Source organism: Adiantum capillus-veneris, chromosome 5 (assembly GCF_014529385.1).
Source record: "Adiantum capillus-veneris isolate H3 chromosome 5, ASM1452938v2, whole genome shotgun sequence".
NCBI lineage: Eukaryota > Viridiplantae > Streptophyta > Polypodiopsida > Polypodiales > Pteridaceae > Adiantum > Adiantum capillus-veneris.
In genome coordinates, this window is record NC_140935.1 from 51,155,152 (window position 1) to 51,166,774 (window position 11,623).

The 11,623-nt window shown below is 40.9% G+C and overlaps 1 pseudogene; it reads right to left on the minus strand.

Moving 5' to 3' along the window:
* Positions 1-1,880: 1,880 nt before the first annotated feature.
* Positions 1,881-2,437, minus strand: LOC147457295 (uncharacterized; annotated as a pseudogene).
* Positions 2,438-11,623: the final 9,186 nt, after the last annotated feature.

An 11,623-nucleotide genomic window follows, 5' to 3' on the forward strand; every position in this document is an offset into this window, starting at 1 on the left:
CAAGTGTAGTTACTAGCTCACTTCTCATAGGCAAAACAATTTGGCAATTGTCACACAAGAAAATGTTAAGTACAAATCGAAGATGGGTCATAGACAATTTTCCTATCACATCAAAAACATAATTTATATTGCTGATGGCATTTGCCATGACAAACTATTTCAACATAGTACTCATACATCATTTAGACTTTACAAAATGGCATAATAGCTGTGTTGTTACTACAAAAAACAACAGTCAAAACATGCAAATAAGTTACAAGTATGTGATTTTGAGTTATGCTGCATGTACAATACTTTGGAATTCAGTATCTACTTACAAGGAAAGAGAGAGAGTTAATGGCTTCACAACCAGCTAGGGGTAGCATATAAGGCCTCTTTCTCTCTTTTTCTCACTCTTGTCCATCCTCTTTTTCTACATTCCTTCTTTATTTATAAGCCTTTCCCATCGCAACTTTTCAATAGCCTCCTAGTTGGATCCTATCAGTCACATATTTACTTTCACATGTGCGAGTATATCGCCCAACAAAAACATCTTTGGCAAACATCCGCTATCGATATTTAGGCATGCACCACTAATACAAAAAACCTTCAAACTCATTTGGAGAAACTAGCACAGCATGCCGGTCCTAGCTTATTGAACAATGGCAATATAGTATAGGTCCCATAATGGTTCATCTAGCATTTGTAGCAGCTATCATCCAACAATAATGTAGTGAGCTTAGCAAATTGTGGATACTTTTCCCAAAAAACCTTGAGTTTCTTGAAGAATATTGGCTTGCCATTCGCAATTGAAAATCGACTTGATAGCAATACTCCTTTAATAAAAGAAGCCAAAAATGCAATCCTTGACTCTTGAGAAACATGTGTTGAAATGCACCAAAACATTTTTCATCAAGGCACTACTCCAAATATAGACATGGAAGTACTTGTTGGCTCATTCTATAAACCACTCTGTATCATATCGCTTGTAATAATATGTGTTTTTGTTTACACACATCTCCTCCATCCAGTCACACCACTCTAGAAACTCCTTGGCATCGCGGTCGAGGATTAACATGAGCACCCCATTCATGTCTACAATTAAAGTCCTTTTCTCAACATCCTTTGGCAAAGAGTTCCACAGATAGCAAGGGCCAGGCAAGGCATTAGGATACCAACATCCTCCTACCCATGTCCATTGTGGGACAATTTAAGGCCCAAATGGATTTTAGCATTCAATTTTCTTCCAACTTCATACAACCTACACCTACACAAGAACGTTATTTTGAACTTTGACTTAAGTTTGCAAGGGTGCATCGAATACGGCTTTGTACGCTTCCCACAAATGTAAGGAAATAGATCCATGTTTGGCGCTTACACTTCCGCTACATGGCCTAAAGCAAAGAGTAATTTTACAAAAACAAATAAATTAGAAAGGATAATTTCAATGCACACAAGATGAAAATGACTACAATACTATATGGAATTTACATAAAGCTTTATTGCAAAGAGATTGCAAAAAAGGGCATGTCACGACACCCATTAAAGGTCGTTTTGATTGTGCAAAATTGGGCTTCAGAGGGGAGGCACTAAAGGGGGCCAAAGATGGAAAAAGTTGGAACACCCAAAATCTTTGTGCCGTGCACTTCACAAATGTAGAATTGAAGCTTTACTTGGGCTGATACAAAATGCAAAATTAGTACTTTACTTGGGTTGATACAAAATCCTAGCTTGGCGGTTTCTTACATGCATGAGGCTTCAAACGGGATGTAGAGGACATAGGAGGCGGTACAGTGTTGCAAGTGGGAATACTCTACAGAAGTTGACAACCTTTGATTTCTCTCTTTTTCTTGACACTGATCCTTGCACCCTACACCAAAAATAGCATTATGAAAATATAGTCAAAGATGACATGCGTGCACACCATGGGGTTGCAGATAATACATACCCTTCTTCTTTGTCATTTCTGTCATTTGTGATAGGGTCACATTCTTTGGGGAAGGGATCTCATCAGCCTTTCTCTTTATAAACTATTAGCAACAATCAACATGCTTTAAACAAACCAAGGTTACAGTGCATGTACCTACCTATAGCTGGCATTGCTTCATAGCTAGAGAAGGAAGACATGTGCAAATTGTCACTATACAGGGGTGATGTTACATCCCCTTCTATAGCATCACATACCTCTGTAGCATAGTCAGACATTTTAGAGGCCCCTTTTGACAGCCCAACACTTTGCAATGTAGTCGTAAACCCCAACTCTGCAATTATGACCATATCAGCCTCACCACCTTCAGACATGTTGCCACTTGCAATGCCATCTGGATTAGTGCTAAGAACCTATTGCCTTGGCAGCTCCACTATTGCTAGGTTTGCTATAGTAGGGCTTGCTTTATCCACTAGGTGTCCACTAAATGGGTCCTACACAGAGAACTTGAGAAAAGCACACAACTGTCATTAAACCTCCTTCCACTTTTCACTAAAGCTCCTAAACCCCAATCCTTGACAGAGTAATGAAAGAAACGCCTACTACTAGGAAATGAAATGATATCCAATGTGCTATCAAAATGCTCCTCACTTTCCTTCATATTTTGGGGGGTACTAATACTTTGTGTAGGGGTCCTCATATTAGACTCATTATAATATTGAGGGCTGGAGGACAAGTTCTTCAGCAAACATTGTTGCACTTTAGGCTCCAACTTATATGACAACCTTGCTATAAGAGTGATGAGACCACCTAAAAATTGGTAAACCAATTGTTCCTTTTTAGTAAGCCTCATGAATGTATCCACAAACATCACAGGGGCACAAACTATATCACGTAATTATCATTACCAAATGAATGTTAGTTACTAAGAGCAGCATCTTCAACTCACTTATGCCATTGTGTCATTCAAGGCTTGGCTACCCATTAAAAAATGAAGATCATTTTAATAGCACATGCATGGTTAACCAGAACAAAACTGTAGGACCATACCTTTCACTGTATTAGACACCTTCAAGTTGCCGACATATGAAATCACCATTTTATTTCCTGACTTAGGAATTATCTGAGTACATCGATCTTCAACACATTCATGGTATGTTGAGCAAATGTGAGCAAAGCTTATTAGATGGTATACATGTGAGCATGGCAGGAAAAATAGACCATACACTTCTCCCTCCATCAAGATTCCCCCACAAATAGTACATACTATCTGCAAACTTGGAATGACCCTATGGTTGACTTTTCCCAGTAGGGAATTGGCGCTATTGCATAACTTGTCCTACTTTTATCTTGTGCATGTAACAAAGATGTGAAGTTCAGTTAAAGCCTTTCTTCACACACTTGCTTTACACAGTCATTGTGCCTCTCTTACAAAAATAAGAAAACTAGACCCACAAAATCAATAGCCATTATAGAGGTTAAGCCCATGACTGTTGTCTTAAATCTTTAAATTGATGTATACCTCAGTCCACATACCCACACAACTTTAAAGCAACAGTCTTCATTATCATAGCTTCAAAGCCAATGCTATTACCACCACTAGGGAATGTAAAGCATGACCATTTTGAGAGCTTCATGTAGCTTTAAAGTAGTAAAAGATGTTTGGAAGCATATTAGTATGCTTAAGCATATGCAACATACAAGGTTATGTATGTCTACAAGTTTTAGTGAATGTTATATTCTTTAAAGTGTCCATGTATTCTTGAAAGATTTACCTTATAGATTAAAGCATGACATTATGCTACAAAGAATATACACCATGCTTGCCATACGGATGCATGTAGGTTTCATTGGATTTCCTATTCTTTCAAGTATAGCTATATCCTTTAAAGCATGGAATTTTAAACCAAAGCATGGTGAATGAAAGTTTCAGTCATCATCATATGCTTCAAAGTATATTGATAAGTTTTAAGCACAACATCATGCTACAAAGCATGTGAACCATGCTTGCCATAAGGGTGCATATAGGTATCATTGGTTTTCCTATTCTTTCAAGTATAAATTTATGCTTTAAAGCATGTCATTCTATACCAAAGTATGGTGTATAAAAGTTTCAATCATTGTCATATGCTTCAAAGTATACTGATATGTTTTAATCACGACATCATGCTACAAAGCATGTGCACCATGCTTGCCATAAGGGTGCACGCAGGTATCATTAGTATTCATATGCTTTAAAGTAGAATTGTATGATTTAAAGCATGTTTTAGTGATTTTCCCGTGCTTTAAACTGTGAATATTATGCTACAAATTAAGTGCACCATGCACTCTACAAAGTTACAAGCAAGTTTCATTGATTGTCATATGATTTATAGAGTATGATTTAATTTAAAGTAGGCCATGAATAATGAACGGTAGTATTGTGCACATTATTTTGGTCCCTAATCTCCATCACAAAAGCAACCAGAGCATTGTAATATACATGCAGAGACAAGATCAACAATCTTCACACATGCAAGTGCACTTTCCTACTTCCAAAAGCTTCCACATGTTAAGAACACAATTACCTCTAGGGTGGTAACTATCGTTGCCCAACCAGAAATCTCCACCTTGCAACCCAGTCTTTGAAGCGTGCATTCTAGGAAGGCTATTTTCCCTTCAAGCAACTGGATTTGTACCATATCATGCTCATCCAATTTTTTGAACTTCTCTATCTGCTTTGTGCATTACTGAATGTCCTCCCTAAGGCCGACAATTGCACCACTGACACCATCTGCACGGATCATATTCTCCCTTGTTGCTTGCAACTCTAAAAAGTGCCCTTCTCTGCAATTTCTGCTTTCTCACATGTTTTGCTAACCCTTGACATGTGCATCTTTATCTGCTCAAGAATTTCATGCTGTCTAATATGTCTTGTGTGGCATGTAATTTTCATTTCATCATTTACACCTTCAAGCAACCCCATGTCCATGCTAGCACCTCCTTGTGACATACTAGCATCCGGAGACCATATGTTATGTGCCACCTCTTCATTTTCTTATCCCAAGCATCTTTGTTCTTTTGTATCCTAGCCATAAGTGCTACTCTGCATAAATTGCCCATGCTACTTGCTTCTCAGTATCGTCTAATTCTTTGCTATGGAATTTCTCATACACAAAGCCCATTGCAAAGGAGACCCCGACCTCATAATTTGGTTGAGGCTCGTGATATACATGTACATGTCTTTGTTGCCTTTTCCATTTGGGTAGGCGGAAACCAAGTGAAATTAAACATTATGGTTTTACACATTTATTATAAATTTAGTTGTGCAATGTATCCATGTATAGTTTTTTTTTTTGGGAAGCCTTAAAATCCTTGTGGGAATTCCACTAAGTAGGAGGTATATTTATTTGATAAGATTTTGAAATTAGTGTCAATGTATAAAGGAGACTTTGGAAAAAAGTTTAAAAGTCATACAATATGTAAGCTATATGATTGCTTTAGCATTTGTAGATAAGGGGTTGGGTTAGTGATGTAGGGTTTAGAAATGGGGGTTTTCCTATATGGTTGCACACAAGTGCCATCCCCCTAAAAGTATAAGTGAATCCTGATGCATGGTTTTTAGGACCCCTTCTGAAGATGCAATAAAGGCACAGTCAGTTGTTGGGGAGATGAGGATACTCTAGTCCAAGGGATCTCGAAAGAGAAGAAAAATCTACTTCACAAGCACCAAAGAGTAAAAAGTGCCATGGACAGAAGATATGTGGGAACGAGCTCTTATGCATGCCTACAACCTATATCTTACAGAATAGCCCATTCTAGGTGTGAATTTCTAGTGAAATTTACACGAGGATGTTCGTGTGGACTCACAGCACAGCATACTCCGTTTTCACTTTTTTACCGACAGTAAATATTTTTTACCTACAGTAAATATTTTTCACCTACATGGTAAATTAAAATCACTTTTTACCTACAGTAACTTTTTTTTACCCATGGTAAATATTTTTTACTGCACCATAAGTATTTGGTAGGTAACAGTTCACTGTTACTAGAAGCAGTGATTGGGCATCAACAATGCAGTTACAGGAGGAGAAAAAGGGAAAATCTTATGGTAAAGGTGAGTCAACAGGGATAAAGACTTTTGAGTTGAAAAGAGACATGCTGATTTTTTCAAAGAACACATGTCAAAAGAAGCCATGGTTGAGGATTTTTTGAGAATTTGATATTCAGGAGGACCCAGCTGCCACCTCCCCCCCGCAGGTCCCCCCCTGACATGTGCAGAACCTCCAGTTTCAACAGCCACCTTACCTGCTCTTAAATGCTGGTCAAGGCCTTATCCCCATGTGTCACAATCAGAAAAATCAGCATTTACCCTCCCCTCTCACATCACTCTAGAGAATATCTTGATGGTGACATATCAGGTGACCTCAATCTGTTGACCACCCTAAGCAAAAAGTAACCCCAATCAGCGGATTTAAGCATGTTTATCCCTAATCCTAAACCCTCTCAGAAACCTATATAAGGAGGCCTTCTCTCACTCAAAACCAACACTTCACCCACTTCACCAAGCAACGAAGCTATGACAATATTGCTCACAACGAGGAGCTATGGATGGAGCTCTACTCTCTCTCCCTCTCTCTCTCTCTCCCTCTAGTATGCTACATTACTAGCCCTAAAACCTAAATAAGGAGTCTTCTCTCATACTCCATGGCCACCATCCTCGCCATCATTCTCTAAGGTATTGATGTGTTGCTAGTAGGATCATACCTACTTGCTGGGTTGATTGTTTTTGACAAGGGGTTATGCCATCCTTGGCTTGCTTCTCTATATCCTTGTTATGTATGATCAGATGCCGTTGTATTGTTAAGCTGATGTCTTGTGTATATATATGCTACATAAGGTCCCTAAGCTTCGTTTCTATGTGTTTTGCCATATGTTTTGATGCCATCATAATGCCAGAAGTCTCACTTGCCTATGTGCACTATGTGTGAGGTCCCTAAACCTCTTAATTTAGGGTGGTGCCCCCTTTGTTTTGTTCTTTGCTTGTTTGCATGAGGCCTGGTTTGTGGAGTGTGCACGAGTACAGAGGCCACCCGATTGCACTGCTCTTTTTCCCACTATCATTTTGGTGCCCCCACGGAGGAGGGCTACACAGACCTTCAGTCCACAAGCAATGAAGATGTGAAATCTACAACATGGACGAATGGCGTTAAAAGCTTTCATCGAGGTCTTGTTACCAGGTTGCAGTGTCATTGAAATTCAAGAAGTAAGTTCTTCTACATGCCTTGTTCGTGATCGTCTCCAACGAAGGAGAGTAAAAAGAAGAGCTTGATATACCTCTCCTCTCAACCTATGAGTGCTCCAGAAACCTCCAACGCACACGAGCTTGAAATATTCTACATCAACATACACGAAGGTACTGTGACACACATTAAGGGAAGAGAAAGAATCACCAGACCTCTCTTTCCTGAGGAGCTGACTAAGAGGAGGAAGATCACCTCTACACCTAAGTGGCCCAAGGCCGTAGCGCGTGCTCAAGCGTAAGGTAACATTTGGCTTAATCTCATTAATAAGGGATTACATGACCACTACAGGCAAGAAAAAGGCTAGTGAGCAACCAACTTCAACCCCCAACTTGCAACCACGACTCTCACCCCTAAATCCTCCTGAAGCAAAGAGGCGAAGGCTTGCCTACAAGATTGCCGCCCGTCTGCGAGTGCTCCCAGTGCACTTTGTGAATCCAGACACCACCAATCGCAAGCCAACCTCCTGACCGCGTGAAGATCACTTTGGATATTGTCCAAAGTGCTTTGGAGACCGGGTGAAAAGCCTCCCTGCCCTACCTTTGCTGCTAATTTTCAAGAAGTTATCTCAATCTAAGGAAACTATCTTAGTTGATGATGTGCTGCACATTAATGGTGTCACTTTCATTCATCATGCTGATTATGGTAATAGCATCCAATTGTTGCTTGCTAAAAGGCTCAGCATTGTACAAAGTGTTGCCATCACGCCTTACGTCTTCACAGATGCATCAGGAAGAGTCGAAGTGATCCGAGGTGCTGACCTTCTGTGGCTAATCAGGCTCATTGGTCCCAAGGTGGTGCAACTAAGCTAGGCTCTTGTGTGTAAGTATGGATGCCAATAATGAGAATGATGATCCCCGCATGTTTCCTTTTCATTTTGTGCATCATATCCGTGTGAATATTTGTATTGATAGAAAAATATTTTATCAGCAAAAAATAGCCCTGTTGTTTGGAGCCGAGAGACTTGGGGAAATCTTGCGCTCTCCTCATCCTGTCATTCTACCCTTACTAGACTATTACCATTCCTTTGATGTGTCGATCTTCATCCTATTTTGAGCTAAGTTGTGCTAAAGCTCCAAATTGTAATTACCATACTCTATTTTAAAATAAATTGGAGCTGTTTGTGTAATTGTTTACTCTCTCACTTATGGCCTTCCCTAATTTTTATGGTAAGCCTGGGGAGGTTGCTCCAGACTTTTTGGATAATTTGGAAATGGCCTTTCTGGTATCAGGAAGGGATGACGAAGCTACTAAGTTAAGGGCCTTTCCTTTGGTCTTGAGGGAAGGTGCAAAATTATGGTATCAAACTTTGGCACCTGAAGAAAGAAGAGACTGGGAGTCCTTAAAGATGGCCTTCATGGAAGAATTTCGCCGCCATGAGCCTCCAGAGGAGATATGGAGACAGGTCTTAGAGCTACGCCAAACATCACCCAATGACTATAGAAGCTATGAAGGAAAGTTTTCCAACATGTGGGATAAATGGTGTGCATCACTAGGTGAAGGAGAAAGGGCGCCAGAATGCCTAAAGAAGGACTGTTTCCTGGCAGGGCTTTACCCCATCCTTCGAGAAAAGGTAAGAGGTAAATTCCCAGATACCTTTGATAAAGCTATGACTTATGCAAGGGAGAAGGATAGGAAGTTAAAATTCCAAGCTCAACTACAAGGGGGAATGGAGCCTCCACCGCTAGCTCAACCTATGGCAAGGGTAGTAGCAGGGACAGGAGCAACAGACCAAGAGTCCTCTGAACAAGAATTACTTCAACAAATCACCAATCAACTAGAGAGCCAGTACATCAATCTGGTTCAAGGTGTAAGGGCTCCCCAGCTAGGAAATGAACAAAATAGACAAGAAGGACAAAGGCAAGCACGTGAGTACATTTGCTACAACTGTGGAGAGGTAGGTCACGGCATGTATTATTGCCCCCATCCACGACGCTATCAAGGAAATGGTAATCAAAGAAGGCCTCCTCGCCAGCAAGTCACTCCTCCTCGAGCTAGGCCACTAAATGGACAAAATGCACACGTGGCTCCACCAATCCAAATATTGAGACCCCCTCCTCCACCACCACAAGCACCAGCAGAGATCCCTCCACTACCATCGGGAGGGGAGGACAGGGCTATCTCTGTCATAAGTCTTGACAATGGTAAGGATAAAGGGAAAGAAAAAATGGAGGAAGCTGTTGCCATGCCAATGAAGAGAGTTAGGAGACAAAGAACTGATGAAATGGAAGCTTCAAAGCCGGATAAAGGGAATGAGGGTTCCTCCCAAGTGATAGGAGACAAGAAAAGGAAGAGTAGGTTAAGGAGGCACATAGGAGTAGAAGACTTTCCACTTGGGGTAGGATCCATACCTTACGACCTGGTAGCAGATGTGAGTAAGCAAGGACCAAAGATTTCATGGCAGCAACTCCTCCACCTTTCCCCAAAGATGCGTAGAACCTGGTCTAAGATGGTCAGCACCAGGAGGGCTAAGGCAAAGTCAGTAGGGTCTATTAGTGCAAGAGGCATGAAGGATATCGTGCCAGTCATTGATGCAGAGATTAAGGGTCAGCGAGTCTCCAATGTGTACGTAGATGGTGGAGCCGAGATTTGTGTTATGACAGAGAAATTAATGCACAGGTTGGGTTTGGAAGTAAACGAGCAAACTTCCTTACAAGCTAAGATGGCAAATAATGTAAGGGTGGCTTGTGTGGGAAAGGTTAATGGAGTGAAGGTTTCAGCTTTTGGTGTGGCAATCTCAATTGATGCTTATGTGATCCCAACTAAGGGGGAGGGCTATCCGCTAATCCTTGGAAGACCTTAGCTTATGGCTATGAAAGCTAGGCGAGATTGGGAGACAGGTTCCCTTGAGTTGCGACCAAATCATAAGGTAGGTGGCAAGCAACAAAAAATTTTGTATGACATGAAGCAGGGTAGACAACAAGACCTAGAGATGGAGACTTCTATGGATGAATGGAGCACAAGCAGCTGCTCTTCATCTAAGGATGAGTCATCTGAGGAGGATGCTAGCTCTTTGTAAGTCATGGGTATAATACTGCGAAACCCAGAAGGAGAAGGTGGTCAAGACTCTCTAAACAAGGAAGAATCCACAGGCTTAGAGGAGATGCTAGCTAAGGACCTACTAGAAGAAGAGAGAGAACCCTATTTGCAGGTACTAAAGAAGCATGCTGGCCTCTTTATAACTGATTACGAGTACATTAAAGGAGTGACGGTAACCCAACACCATATCCAATTAAAGGAAGGTGCCAAACCAGTGGTGCAAAGGCTAAGGAGATTAGGGCTAGTGCAACAAGATGCACTCTTAAAAGAAGTAAAAAGATTACTCAAGGCAGGATTTATCTACCCAGTGGAAGATTCTGAGTGGGTGTCTCCAGTTGTGGTAGCACCAAAGAAAAATGGGAAGTGGAGGGTATGTGTGGATTACAAGCCTCTAAACGTAGCCACAAAAAGGGACCATTTTCCTTTGCCTTTTCAAGATGAAATACTAAATGAAGTGGCTGGTCATGAAAGGTACACAGTGTGTGATGGGTACTCAGGCTACTTCCAAATCAGAATTGCAGATGAAGACCAAAGAAAGACTACCTTCATAACACCTTGGGGGTGTTTTGCTTATAGAGTTATGCCTTTTGGTTTAACTAATGCCCCAGCTACTTTCCAGAGGTTTATGAACTTGGTGTTTCAACCTTACTTTGGTAAGTCCATATGAGTCTTCATTAATGATTTTTGCATTTACAGCTCTAGGGAAGTACATCTGTCCAAGGTTGATGAAGGTTTCACTCGTCTGGCCCAATTGGGTGGGCAATTGAATAAAGACAAGTGCCACATAGGTGAGAGCAAGGTCACTCTACTAGGCCATGTTGTGTCTCAAGATGGTATTGAGGCTGACCCTGAAAAGGTAAAGACATTGTTAGCTTTACCTACTCCTTCAAACGTGAAGCAACTAGTCTCCTTCATTCAAAAGGTTCGCTACATGGGACGATTCATACATCTCCTTTCTCAGGCAATCTATCCTTTGCAGCAGCTCACTAAACACACTACATTGACATGGAGCGAGGAGGGTGAAAGGTGCTTTCAAGAAGTTAAAACCATTTTGAGCTTATTGCCTGTCGTCCTACAACCCACATGGGGTGAATTATTCTATGTAAATCCTAGTGTAGGTCCAGAAGCTCTAGGAGCTGTCTTGATGCAAAAAGACCCAAAGACATCTCTCATGAGACCAGTCTACTTCTCTAGTAGAGTGATGACACATTAGGAAATTTCGGAGGTCATTTGGAGGGCCTTCTAAGAAAATGTATTTTTTGCACTCTCTCTCTAGAAAAAATGGCAAATAAAAGAGCTGGGTCTTTCATAGTAAAACTTCAAAAAGTGTACTTTAAGTAGATTCCTTACTCCTCTGAACATTCGTTCGTAGTGATTGAGGGATAATCCTCTTTTT